Genomic DNA, 12,762 nt, shown 5'->3' on the forward strand with positions numbered 1-12,762 from the left:
TCAACCTCCCCACCCTCTTTATAATTGCTACACGACGGCCTACGAAAGATGCCTAAGAGATATGTGAGAATGGCGAAGGTGAGGGCGTCCAGGGACGCGGCCACCGCTTGGCGGTGCAGCAAGCACCCGCAGCACGGGCAGCCGGCCGGGGCATGCTCACTCTGCTTGAGCAAGAAGCTCTCCCAGCTGCCCAGCAGCCACTATCTACTTAGCTTGGCCGGCGCGAACAGGCGATACTCCTGCTCCTCATTGTCGTCATCGTTGTCCTCCCTGTCGTCCTACCACGCGTGCCTGTTGTTCCGGAAGCATTGCTTCCTCCATAGAAGGTGGCATGAGCATTCGTGCACCTGCCGTACAAATAGCGCGAGCGGGCCAAACACCAGGAATCCTAGAGAATGCATCTGGAATTAACTGAAACTCATTATTACTGCCTCCAAACCTTGGACTCGGAAGCAAAATTAGAAAGCGAGACGGTTCTGTGTATGAAAGAGATCAAAACCGAACCCTTTTGAATGGAGAGAGGTTGCGGTAGGAAATGCATGAGTATATGTGGAAGACGACGAGGGAAGATGGAGGAGAACAAATGGAGGCTCGTCAAACATCGACTGACAGAAAGTTCTTGAAATCTTTGAAATACTTGGGTTCATTCAACTACTCATATGTCAAACTAAAGATATATTTTCACATTCTCTCTCGCCAAAATCCATGTTGGTGACTGTGGCAACGGTAGGGGTTCAAATTATTAAGCTGAGTTCAATTCCATGCTGAGGAAGCCAAATAATTTGCAAGTCTAAAGGTTTGAACTCGTATGATAATCTGTATGTAGGGTCCTGATTTTAACAACAATGATCATTTGCGTGTCCAATTCACCAGTTGGCCTTAATATGTACTTTGTTCCTTCCTAATCGATGACGCTCACTATGCCCTCCCATACCCTTAATTTAAAGACATCAAAGTCATCGTAGTGAATATCATTGAAACCTCGGAGTGAATTTTGCAAATGAATGCCGGCGCAAAGGACGAATGAGGAACAAGCTTCTTTAAATATCACCTTCCCAAACCATCATCACATCCTGTCCAAATGAACCTGCCGGATATAAACTAATAAATAACAAAAAAAAAAAAACCTGAGAAGAAATAAACAGAGCCCAAAAGAAGAAAAAGTAAACCAGAGAAATTCAGGATGGGGCTATCCTGTCCATTCCCATTTCCAAAGCTAAAACCAAAAGTACTGTGAATCCTCCAAAACCACAGGTGGTTCTTCAGTGTTAGGAAAATGTACAGTTTTTTTTTTTTGACAAATTACCTTTTGAATATAAGATTCAGCATTGAAGTCCTGAAACAACCCAGAATTGTGCGAGGCATCTACGTTTAGTAAGAGCTACCTGTGGGGGAAAAAAAGGTAACTGCGAAACTACCAAAAATTTAGTAAGAGCTTTGTTTGACAAAAAAATAAAAATAAAAATAATAAGAGCTTCTAGTGTTGGAGCTTAAGCTTGTGGCCGCACTGAAGAGTCGTGAAGTCCACAGCTCCTCCATCTAGTCAGCTGTAATCACTAGGGGTGTCAAAAAAGCCCGGCCGAATCGGCCCGACCCGAACACGAAACAAGTATACTACTTGTTTCGGGTCTTGATACCGTTTGAGACACAGACATAAAACAAGCAATGAAAATATGTTTAGGGTCGGGTAGGGTCGGAACATTGTTCGACCCAAAACACGATAACTCCAAATCCAAACATAAACAGTAAACACGTTCTCATCTTTCTCGGTTCCACCTTCTTCTCCGACGACACGACTGTGCCTACGCTCTACGACCGTCGGAACCTAGCCACCGCCGAATCAGTCGATCGTTGCCGTCCATCGACGCGCCTCATCCTCGCTCTCGCTGTCGCCACCCCTCGTCTCAATGCCGGAACCCTAGCCGCCGCCGAATCTGTCGATCGTTGCCGGCGACGCCGAGGAGGAGGACGAGTCGGCTCTCGACCTCGAGCTCCAATACAGCTTCCAGTGGAATTTCAAGGTTCGCTTCTCCCTTGTAGTCCTCGATTACACTCTATATAGGTTTGATCCGCTACTTCTTGATTTCCTGGGTTTTCGTTTTTGTTTTGTTTCCTGCGAGTTGTCTGGTTTTCATGTCGAGCGAGTGCGGCAGTTCTTGTTCTGCCGAAATTTATGGCTAAAATGATTGATGGGTCTCTCTGCGTCGTCTTCTTTAGCTTTGGATGATTTCGGGAAATGGGGTGAGTCGTCTGGTGGAGTTGGATTTAGGAAGCTGAACAAGAATCGGAGAGTTGCCGTCGGATTTGTGTAATTGGCGTTTGCCAAGAAAATAAGAGATTCGGCAGCTTGACTTATGAGAGAGCATCTTTTCTCTCTTTCCAGGATTATGCTAGAATGAAGGAACTGCGAAGATGCTCGTGAGATAGAAAAAGTGCTGCAAATGTGCCGTCTTTTTGTGCTAATTAGGTGATGTGAGCTATCAGGAGTATACTTGTTTCTCATGGAAATGTGATTCCTTTTTACTAGAGAGCGGAAGGCTGTGAATTGAAGTTAGATCTTGCACATAAGTTTAAGTACCCTGCTTCTGATTTTCGTGTCTCTGAAAAGAAGCAATTTCACATGTAACAACAAATAAGACACGACAACTTGACAAATTAATTTAGGTTCATATCCCACATGACATGAGTGATATCCATAATGGAAGCAGATAGCGCATATTTTTTATTGCAAACAGACTGGGATCTACAAGCACAAAAGAAAGTTCATTTTTGCAATGAAAGGGAAGTAGAAACAGAGGACTATATTTTCTTTATATGACATACCTCCCTGTTTATTGACTCTCCCTTGAAAGCCACATTCTACTCCTCGGCGAAACACCACCCAATCCCGACAAAACAAAGCATAGCTGAATTGTACTTTAAACAAAACAATAGACAACAGAAAAGAAGAAGAGCAGACAAAGAACTTATCATAGACTCTCACAAAACCATCAACCAATTTATTGGTACACGAGTGCTTTCTTTCGTGTTACTTCTTGATGTCTTGTCAGACTGATAGCTGGAGTTCCATCATAATTATTTGGTATACATTGAGATAAGCATTCCTATTCTCAATGGAAGTTCCAGGTCGCGGACATCTTAATTTTGTTGTTTATGTAATTGAAGCAAAAAAGGTCTTTGTAGATAATCTAGTTTCTTTCTAGATGAAGTTGCTAAATTACTGCTTTTGTTTAAATATATTAGCCATTGTGGCAGATTCTTTACTTTGTAGATAAAGTAATGGGAAATGAATTTATAGTAAGAGGATGTATGTTGATCAGATTTACTTTGTTTGGAAGAACAAAATGTTAACTAGGCCTCCTCCTCATGCGTCGATGGAGATCAACTATTAGTTTTGTCCTCCCTTTTTGGCATGTTTGGTACATTGAAAACAGATATGTTTTCTTTTCCAGGTTCAAAGTGATCATTTCGAGGAGTTTTTCACCCTTGAATTAGACAAACATGGTTATGAAGCTTTATACAAGAAAAAAACGATCGAGGTTATTCATGGACTTCTCCTTTTATGTTGTCTTAGGTTTCACGTCATTTTATTTATTTATATGTCCATTGTCTGCAGGTTTATGGTGGGAATATCAATACAATAGATGGTTGTGCTACATTTTTTCACAAAGACAGGTTTTCTAATGTAAAAAAATAAGAGGTAAAAGAGTTGCTGCATTTGATGTCTTCTCCATCTCTCAGTATCATCGAAGCTAAAGGCTTCAATGTGTCTATGCAGTTGAATTTAACAAAGCAAAGAGTCCTTGACAAAAGCATTGGTTCCAAGCACCCGTAAGAAAGCTACTTTAAATCGATTAATTAAGATTGAGAAGCTTTGTGATGAAGAAATGCAGCCTCAAATTCTCGAGCTTTTAAAAGGATTTAACGAACCCTAGAAAAGAAAGAAAGAAGGAAAGAAAAAAAAAAAAAAGAAACCCAGCAACCCGACCCGACCCAACCCAAAACACATTAGATGGTCTTATGTATTTCGGGTCGGGTCACAGTGTGTGACCATTGTGTTTCGGGTTGGGTCGGGATACAACAAAACCCGACCCGACCTAACCGATTGACACCCCTCTAATCACCACTAGTGTCAGGTACACCATTTCCCACAATTCGTCACAGTTGTGTCTTCGATCGCCTATCCAAATCTGTCAATTTTCACTTTTGTGCGCCATTTCTTATTTATTTTTTTTCTTTTGTATCATTTTACCTTAAGCTTCATCTGATAGATTGCTTCACGGATCCGCTGATTGGCCCTCCTTTGATTGATTCTCAGGTCTTGGTTTGCTTGGATCTTGATTGATTATGTGGTTGAATAGGCTGTAGACCATACTCGATTAAGTGTAACTAGAACAAATTGGTGTGAAGAGTTAGATCCTTCCAAAGGTTGCTTGTCTCGTTGTTGACACTAATTTTTACCATTTTATTTAGGATTTAAATGCATGCAAAATTAGGATTAGTTGCTAAAAAAAAGTAGAGAGTAAAGTAAATAACTTTCATTAAAATGCATCGTGTATGTTTTCATTAAAATCCATTACACATAGACATTAGGAGCATTTACATAACTATCACTAATTATTAAATATTTTTTAAATCGAATTTTAAAGAAAAAAAGAGAGCGAACCGGGCTAGGCCCGGTCCTTTTCTGTTCTACTCTCATCTGGATCATTTTTTCACCTGGCCCAAGTCCAACCTCACTTTTCTCCACAAGCCCGGCCCCTCTCTCTTTCCTCTCTTTCTCCCGCCCTCATGCCGGTCTGGCTTTTTCAGAAAAGAAACGTACAAACCGGATCGTGACCAGGATGTCATGCAGAAGGCATGCGCGCTGGCCGGTGGCCCTCTTTTGAGGGAGAAGATGAATGAGAAAAGGGGGGAGCTCTTCGGTTAGAATCCAGGAGAGAGAGCTTGAGGGAGTTCGAGTGAGAGCAACCGAGAGAGCGAAAGGGCTGAAATTTAGCCCCGGGTGGGCGTCGTCCAGCCGTCCTCGGCGCAAACCGGTGCAACGGAGCTCGCGATTCCCCCCTTCTTCCATGTCCTCCGACGTTGGTTTTGGCCGAGAGGGACCAACAAGAGCGTGAGTCCAAGGGAGAGAGAGACAGAGAGCAAACTGAGAGAGCTGGAGCTTGAGGGAGTGATCCACCATCGTCGGTGGCCCGTCCATCAGCCACCATCCGTCGCAGCATCCCATCGAACCCAACCAGGTAGGTCTTTTCTGCTCATGTATGCTCCATTTTTGTAGGGCGCCGGATCGGAACTCGAGGTTGACCAATTCACGCGAGCTTCGGTCCCGTGGAGCCTCGATTGATGTTTCTGTGCATGTTGCTATGCTCATGTAGAAGCCTAAGCTCAAGTTGAGTTTCGATCTAGGCAAAACCTTTTATTAGTGCATGCCATCTGTTCGACAAAATACCTTAAAGAAAACCGAAGCATAGCCTGTGTTTTAACGCGAGACCGACTCATTTTTGCCCCAGTGCTTGCTGAATCCTTGTTGCTTTGCCTGTAATCATTGTATTTTCGTGTGGTTAATCCGAAATATTCGCATGTATTTGAATCGACGAAGTCTTTCGTCGCATTGGAGAATGAGTTAGTGGTCGTCGGAATATGTGGCCGGCGATAGCCAACGTCGGTCGAGGGGGATGACCGGTGGACGGTGTTGGTCCGGCGGTCAACGCCGCTTAATCCGGCCGGCGTTGTGCATGGTGCAGAATGAGGAAGCTCCGGGCAGAGAGGGGGACATCGTGAAGAAGACCAGGGAAGAAGACGACCTAGAAAAAAAAAAAAAAGCCTTAAAAGAAAAACAAGAAATAAAGAAATAAAAAGAGTAATGAAAAGAAATGAAAAAATAGAAAGGTGGAAAAGTTGGGAGGCAGACGTTCGGTGAAGGCGGCGTGGATGAGAGGATAGTGCAGGGAAAAGGACAAAACATAGAAGAAGCCGAAAAAAAAAGGAAGAAGGAAAAAATGGGAAAAAATATTTAAAAACTAAAAAAATTAATTAAACATCTTATTTTCTTTTTCAATCCGATAGGGTCGAATCTGGTTTTGGGTTGGGTCAATGGCCGGATCGGATCTACCTGGTCCGACCCCCTTTTTCCGAATAAAATAATATTAAATACTAAAAATATATTAAAACTTTTTAAAAATTCAAAAAAATTCAAAAAAAGCGAAAATAATAAAAATTCAAAAGAATTTCCGAAAATTCAAGAGCTTTCAATGAACATTAAAACTTTCAGAAAATATTAAAAATTAGAAAATTTTAAAAAATAAAAAAGTCAGAAAATTCAGAATTTCATTTGAAAATTTTTAAAACAAACTTTCCGAGCTATTTTCTTAAAAATGAAGGTTTCCTAATTTTGAAGTGTGCTAAAAAATTGAGTAAGTGCTAAAAATTGAGTAAGCCCATAAGACTCTACTTTAGGGCTTCAATTGTCTTCAAAGACAATTACTCTTGTCTGCCTTTGCTGTTTTGATCCCTTAGTCTGGTTAAGATTAGCGTTTATCTTTTCCTTAATGTTAAATATTTGCTCTCACATGTAATTTATTTAAATGCTTTCTTTAGCTGCTAATTGTTATTTTAAGGATTACGTACTCGCATGATCACATCGCGTGTTAGTGGATTGGTCTAAAATTAATCCAAACCGTTTTACAAAATTTCTTTCTAAAATGTATAAGATTAGGTACCAAAAGAGCACCAATAAGTTAATTAGTGTAATCAAGTCCTCGACCCTTGTGTAACAAGTGTGGTATACTCCCGTGCCTCACTTGGTTTTTAGCCGACCCCAATAGGTTAGTGGTGACTTCTTTTTGCGAAATTCTTAAGAATGCACAAATGTCACATGAGGTATGGGCTTAGCAGAGCCCGTGCCTAATCATGGGCCTTAGGTCCGTTATTTAGGCAATGCCCCTAAACCTATTCATTCCCAGGGTAGGTCGCAACACTCGTTTCCTTCCAAATGCTTACATGAAGCGCTCATCGACGGCTTAATTTATTTTTCGCTCTTTCTTTCGCTTTAATTTGTTGAAATTTCAATATAAGTATCCTATTTGTAATTTCATAGAACCAAACTTACGTGGTTACGAATTGATTTTGATTATTACTTACTATTTTTTTTCTACTTATTTGATCATATTAGCAAGATACTTTTGTCCATCCAAATCAATCCCTTCGTGAATACTCTCATTTTCTTGGAAAAGATATAATTAAAATATGTAATATTTGGCCCGTCAATAGTAATGTCTTGCATTCAAGCTATAGCTTTTTTGACAAAAAAAGAAAAAGAAAAAAGAGCTTGTGGTAGATGAAGGAATAATATGACAAGCGAAGGAAGTTTTGGGGGTGCTGAACTTTTTTTTTTTTTGCTTCATTAGGAGCCAAATTAGTTGTGCGATCATTAGCCGTCCTCTCATGTGGGAATGTTCTCTCCTCTCCGCGTGCGTTCCCTCTCTCTATCTTCCTCACCCTATGTCCCCCTCCGTCCATTCTCCTATCTTTCTCTCGAGCATTGTGCGCTAGCATTTTCCCTCCTCTCTCTGGCTATTTACTCTCCCTCCCCACTCTATTACCTTCTTCCTCTCTCGGCTTGATAGAGCACTCTCTCACTTTCTTTTGATCTCGCTCTCAGCTTGATAGAGTAGCATGCTCCTCTCTCCCCTCTCTTCTTTTCTCGGGTAAGCTTTGTGCTCTCTCTCTCACTAGTCTACACTAATCTAGCTCACTTAGCTCAGGAAGAATATGTAGGAGCCGTCGACGGTTGAAGTGATCATGCAATATGCCTTTAAGTGTCTTGGTTCCCTCCTTCTCGATTTGTCATTTTCGCTAACTTCGATTTTCACTCACTTATTAGGTTGCATGTTTTTCTCCGGTCTCCTCCTCGGTTCCATGTAAGTTTCATACACACATTTCCCCTACATTTTCTTAAAATATTTATGTATATAGCATAATCAAACTCTTGGATAGAAGTTCATTTATGTTGTTGGACAAAGTTTCATTTCTAGTTCCATAAATGCCCCACATACTAGCTGTTATGTACTCAAGAATGTGCAATCCTTGAAGCAGTTAATGATGTTTGTGTACTTTGTTTCAATCCAATGAGTTCAATCAACATAGGTTTTAGCTCCAATCTCCATTAGCCCTACCCGCTTATATGACTTATTACCAAGAAGGAATAATAAATGACTTGCAAATGCTTTTTAATGTTTGGCCGTTTGTTTAAGACTCTCTACACTTTGCTTTACAGTTGTACCGTCACCACTATTATAGGAAACATGTTTGTAGCGCAATTTAGGGTAGATGCATGCCTAATTGCTTTGCCAAACTTCGGATTCATGATGTCTAGCATAGCTAGCTCATCATGTTTCTCAATATCATGGGCCTTATAGCTGAGATCATATACATAAACATTTTCTTTCGTTATGCCAATAGCAATTTACTTTCATATGGTTCTTTGACATTTACTTTCATTCAAAATTCAAGATCTCTCCACTCATGCATTTCATTGGTACATGTCCTAACATATATTAATGCACGCATCTTTTTCCTTTTATAGTAAAAGACATCATATTGTATTTGTGTTGAAGTCACGGGTTGTGTATTCATTGGTTTTCATGCTTGCTGTACACCATCCCAATGGTAGAAAAGTTGATTTTGAAGTCATTTACATGGTCAACGAGGATGACTTCGAAGACAACTTTTCTACCGTTGGTATGGTATACAACAAGCATGAAAACCAATGAATACATAGGTATAAAGGTGACTTCAGCATAGATACAATATGATGTCTTCTTCTGCAAAAGGAAAAAGATGTGGGCATTAGTATATGTTAGGACATATAGCAATGAAATGCGTGAGTATAGAGATCTTGAATTTTGAACAAAAATAAATGTCAGACAGCCAGATAAAAGGATACCTTTAAATTTTTGTCGGCATAACGAAAGAAAATGCTTATGTATACAATCTTAGCTATGAGACCTATGGTGAGCCAGCTATGTTGGACATCATGAATCCGAAGTTCGGCAGAGCAGCTAGGCATGCATCTACCTAAATAGTGGTGACGGTACAATTGTAAAGCAAAGTGTAAAGAGTCTTAAACAAGCAGCCAAACATTAAAAAGTATTTGCAAGTCATTTATTATTCCTTCTTGGTAATAAGCCATATGAGTGGGTAGGGCTAATGAAGATTGGACCTGAAACCTATTGTGATTGAAATTATTTGAAACAAAGTACATAGACATCATTAACTACTCCATGGATCGCACATTCCTAAGTACATAACAGCTAGTTACGCAGGAGTACGTGGGGGCATTTATGGAACCAGAAACAAAACTTTGTCCAACAACATAAATGAACTTTGGGAAGCCATCCAAGAGTTCGATTATGCTATATACACAAATATTTTAGAGAAATGTAGGGGAAATGCGTGTATGAAACTTACATGGGACTGATGAGGAGACTGGAGAAAAACATGCAACCGATAAGTGTTGAGAAAATCGGAGTTAGTAAAAATGACAAATCGAGAGGGAGGGAAGCGAGACACTTACAGGCATATTGCATGATTACTTCAACCGTTGACGGCTCCTACATATTCTTCCTGAGCTAAACAAAGATAAAGAAGTAAGATTAGCGTAGACTAGAGAGAGAGAGAGAGCAAAGTTTACCTGAGAGAAGAAGAGAGGGGAAAGAGGAGTGTGCTGCTCTATCAAGCATAAAGCGTGAGGAGATCGGAAGAAGGTGAGATAGTGTTATGTTAAGCCGAGAGAGGAGGAATGTAATAGAGTGGGGAGGGAGAGTGAAAAGCTAGAGAGAGAAGGGAAAATGCTAGCACACAATGCTGTAGAGCAAGAGAGGAGAATGGACGGAGGGGGAGGGAGATAGAGAGAGGGAGAGCGCGTAGAGAGGAGAGAATGTTCCTGCATGGGAGGAGGGCTAATAATCATGCAATTGATATGACTCCTAATAAGACAAAAAATGTTCAACACCCCCAAGACTTCCTTCGCTTTGGTCATATTATTCCTTTGTCCACCTAATTGAAGCTTCTTTTCTTTTCTTTTCTTTTTTTGGTCAAAAAGGGTGGAGCTTGAATGCAACACATTACTATTGACAGGTCGAACATTACATATTTTAACTATATCTTTTTCCAAGAAGATGAAAAGGATGAAAGTATTCATGAAGGGATTGATTTGGATGGACAAATGTATCTTGCTAATATGATCAAACAAGTAGAAAAAAAATTAGATAAGTAAAAATCAAAATCAATTCGTAATCACATAAGTTTGATTCTGTGAATTTACATACCGGAGAAAGAGCGAAAAATAAATTACGCTGTCGATGGGTACTCCATGTAAGCATTTGGAAGGGAATGAGACAAGGTGAAGGATCTAACTCTTATCTCCAATTTGTTCTGATTACCCTTAATCGATTATGGTCTACATGGCTAAATTAATTTTTAGTATGTTATAAATAAGACCTAAAAATAATAATTTCATGAAGAACACTAAGCCTAATTAGTCATGTAGAGAGAGAGAGAGCAGTAAATCACACAATTCAAACCCAGATTTCTACCATCAACCAGAACTCACAACGACAAAAGAAATGCATTTCGACCTTCTAAACTTAACAAAATAGACTCACTTTATATATATATATATATATATATATATATATATATATATATATATATATTGCACGTACAAAGGTATATTACAATTTCACCAAAGAAATTATTGCTCGCATTAGCTCCAAAACTTTCTAAGAATTTGATAACACGCTCAGGGCAAAAGAATGCTTTAAGTGCCATAACTTTGGCCAAAGGGACACTTAAGTGCCATAACTTATGAAAGCTACACTTAAGTGCCACATTCGAAGAAAAACGGATCACTTGAATGCCACTCTGGCCAAAATGCCAACATAGCGTTTTTCCGGCGAAACGCACCCAAAACGACGTCATTTTGCACACTGACATAGCCAAAACGGCGTCGTTTTGGGCTGACGTGGTAAAAAAATTTAAAAAAAAAAAATTAAATTTAGTTAAAATATTTAAAAATAATAATTTTAAAATTAAATTTAGTTAAAATATTAAAAAAAATAATAATTAAAAAAAATGAAAGAGGGGGAGGCGGGCCGAGGGATTAGCCCTCGGCCACCGCCGCCTGCCCCGCCGCCGCCCGAAGGGCCGGCAACGGCGGGGGGAGGGTCGGTAGGGGTCGCCGGCCCCTTGCCAAGGCCCGGTGACCCCGGCCAACAGGTGGTGAGGGCTCGCGAGCCCTCGTTGGAGGCCCTCGCCTAGATCCGGCGAGGTCGGCGGCTCTCGCCCGCCGGGCCAAGGGTCGCTCGCCGGGGCGACCCCAGCCCGGCCGGGCGAGGGCCGCCAACCCTTGCCCTGGATCTAGGGGAGGGCTACGACCCGGCCAACCCTCCCCGGCCATCGCCGGCCCTTCCCGGCGGCGGGGCGAGGGACTAATCCCCACCGCCTCCCCACCCTTTCCTTTTTTAATTTTTTTTTAATTTTTAATTTTTTAATATTTCAATTGAATTTAATTTTGAAATTATTAATTTAAAATATTTTAACTAATTTTAATTTTAAAATTATTAATTTTAAATATATTTAATTTAATTAATTTATTTTATTTTTTTGCCACGTCGGTTCAAAACGATGCCGTTTTGGCCACGTTAGTGTGCAAAACAAATATTCGTTTTGGGCTTGGTTCGCCGGAAAAGTGTCACGTCGATATTTTGGCCGAATTGACACTCAAGTGATCAATTTTACTCCGATTATGGCACTTAAGTGTCCCTTTGGCAAAATGAAGGCACTCCAAGGGTCCGCGCATCCACACTCAGGTTCTTTGTTTTCACACTCCAACAGAACAAGCACCGTACAATAAAATAGGTTTGTGCCAATTATATTGATCCAGAAAAACTGACAAAATTATGTCATAGTTTGAACAATTTGTCACAACTTCCAAGAAAAAGTCGAGACCAAATTTGTACTAGAAATCTCGGTGGAAATTTACAAAACTGCAGAGTTGCACACGAGTCGTTCTGGGTAGTACAGACTCGGTAGAAACCCACGTCTATACCCTTGCTACCTTACTTCCAAAAAGTCCACCAAAGTCATTATGAAGAGAACTTTACCTAGATCTCAACCTAATGGGCAACACAAAATTGGCAACCAAAGAGCTCGAGAAATCTCAGTTTCGGAAAAACGATAAGCAAATTCAAACACTCGCAATCTATAAGCCTAGATTAAATCTAACGGAACCAACTAACCAAACCGGAGCCTATGAGTGGTCAACTAAGTGATTCTCGACACCCATGACTCGCCGAAGTTAAGTGGTTACATCGAAGGCCTACCCAGTCCAAAAACGTGCATTTTGATACTCACTTTCAGACTCAAATAGCAACCACAGTCCATAAATCGCACATGCAAAGCTACAAGAGGAGTTCTTTCGAACACCCTAGACCCAAGGACAGCTCTACACTTGTATCCGGACAGTAGCGAATCCATTTGTTCCCAACCCAGCTCCGGACAGAGCTTTAGTGCCCAATTTCTACACCTAAATCGCAATACCAAGTCCGAAATTGACATGCACAGCTAGGCAAAGCCAATCCATGAACTCAAGCCCTTAATAGGAGCTCTACTTGCCTGGGCTCGCACTTGCGGAGAAGGGAAGAGGTTCTAGACGAGCTGAGGGACTTTGTGGCCAGCTGCGGTGGCTCCAAATAGGGC

At 40.8% G+C, this 12,762-nt stretch overlaps 1 long non-coding RNA gene across 1 annotated transcript; it reads left to right on the top strand.

The window, feature by feature from the left end:
- The first annotated feature begins 1,703 nt into the window (after window positions 1-1,703).
- Window positions 1,704-3,685, top strand: LOC104419367. Its single transcript, XR_720804.3, has 3 exons — window positions 1,704-2,021; window positions 3,453-3,539; window positions 3,617-3,685. It is a non-coding gene; the product is annotated as an uncharacterized LOC104419367 (long non-coding RNA).
- The last annotated feature ends 9,077 nt before the right edge of the window (window positions 3,686-12,762 follow it).

This window comes from Eucalyptus grandis, chromosome 9 (genome assembly GCF_016545825.1).
Source record: "Eucalyptus grandis isolate ANBG69807.140 chromosome 9, ASM1654582v1, whole genome shotgun sequence".
NCBI classification, from domain to species: Eukaryota; Viridiplantae; Streptophyta; class Magnoliopsida; order Myrtales; family Myrtaceae; genus Eucalyptus; species Eucalyptus grandis.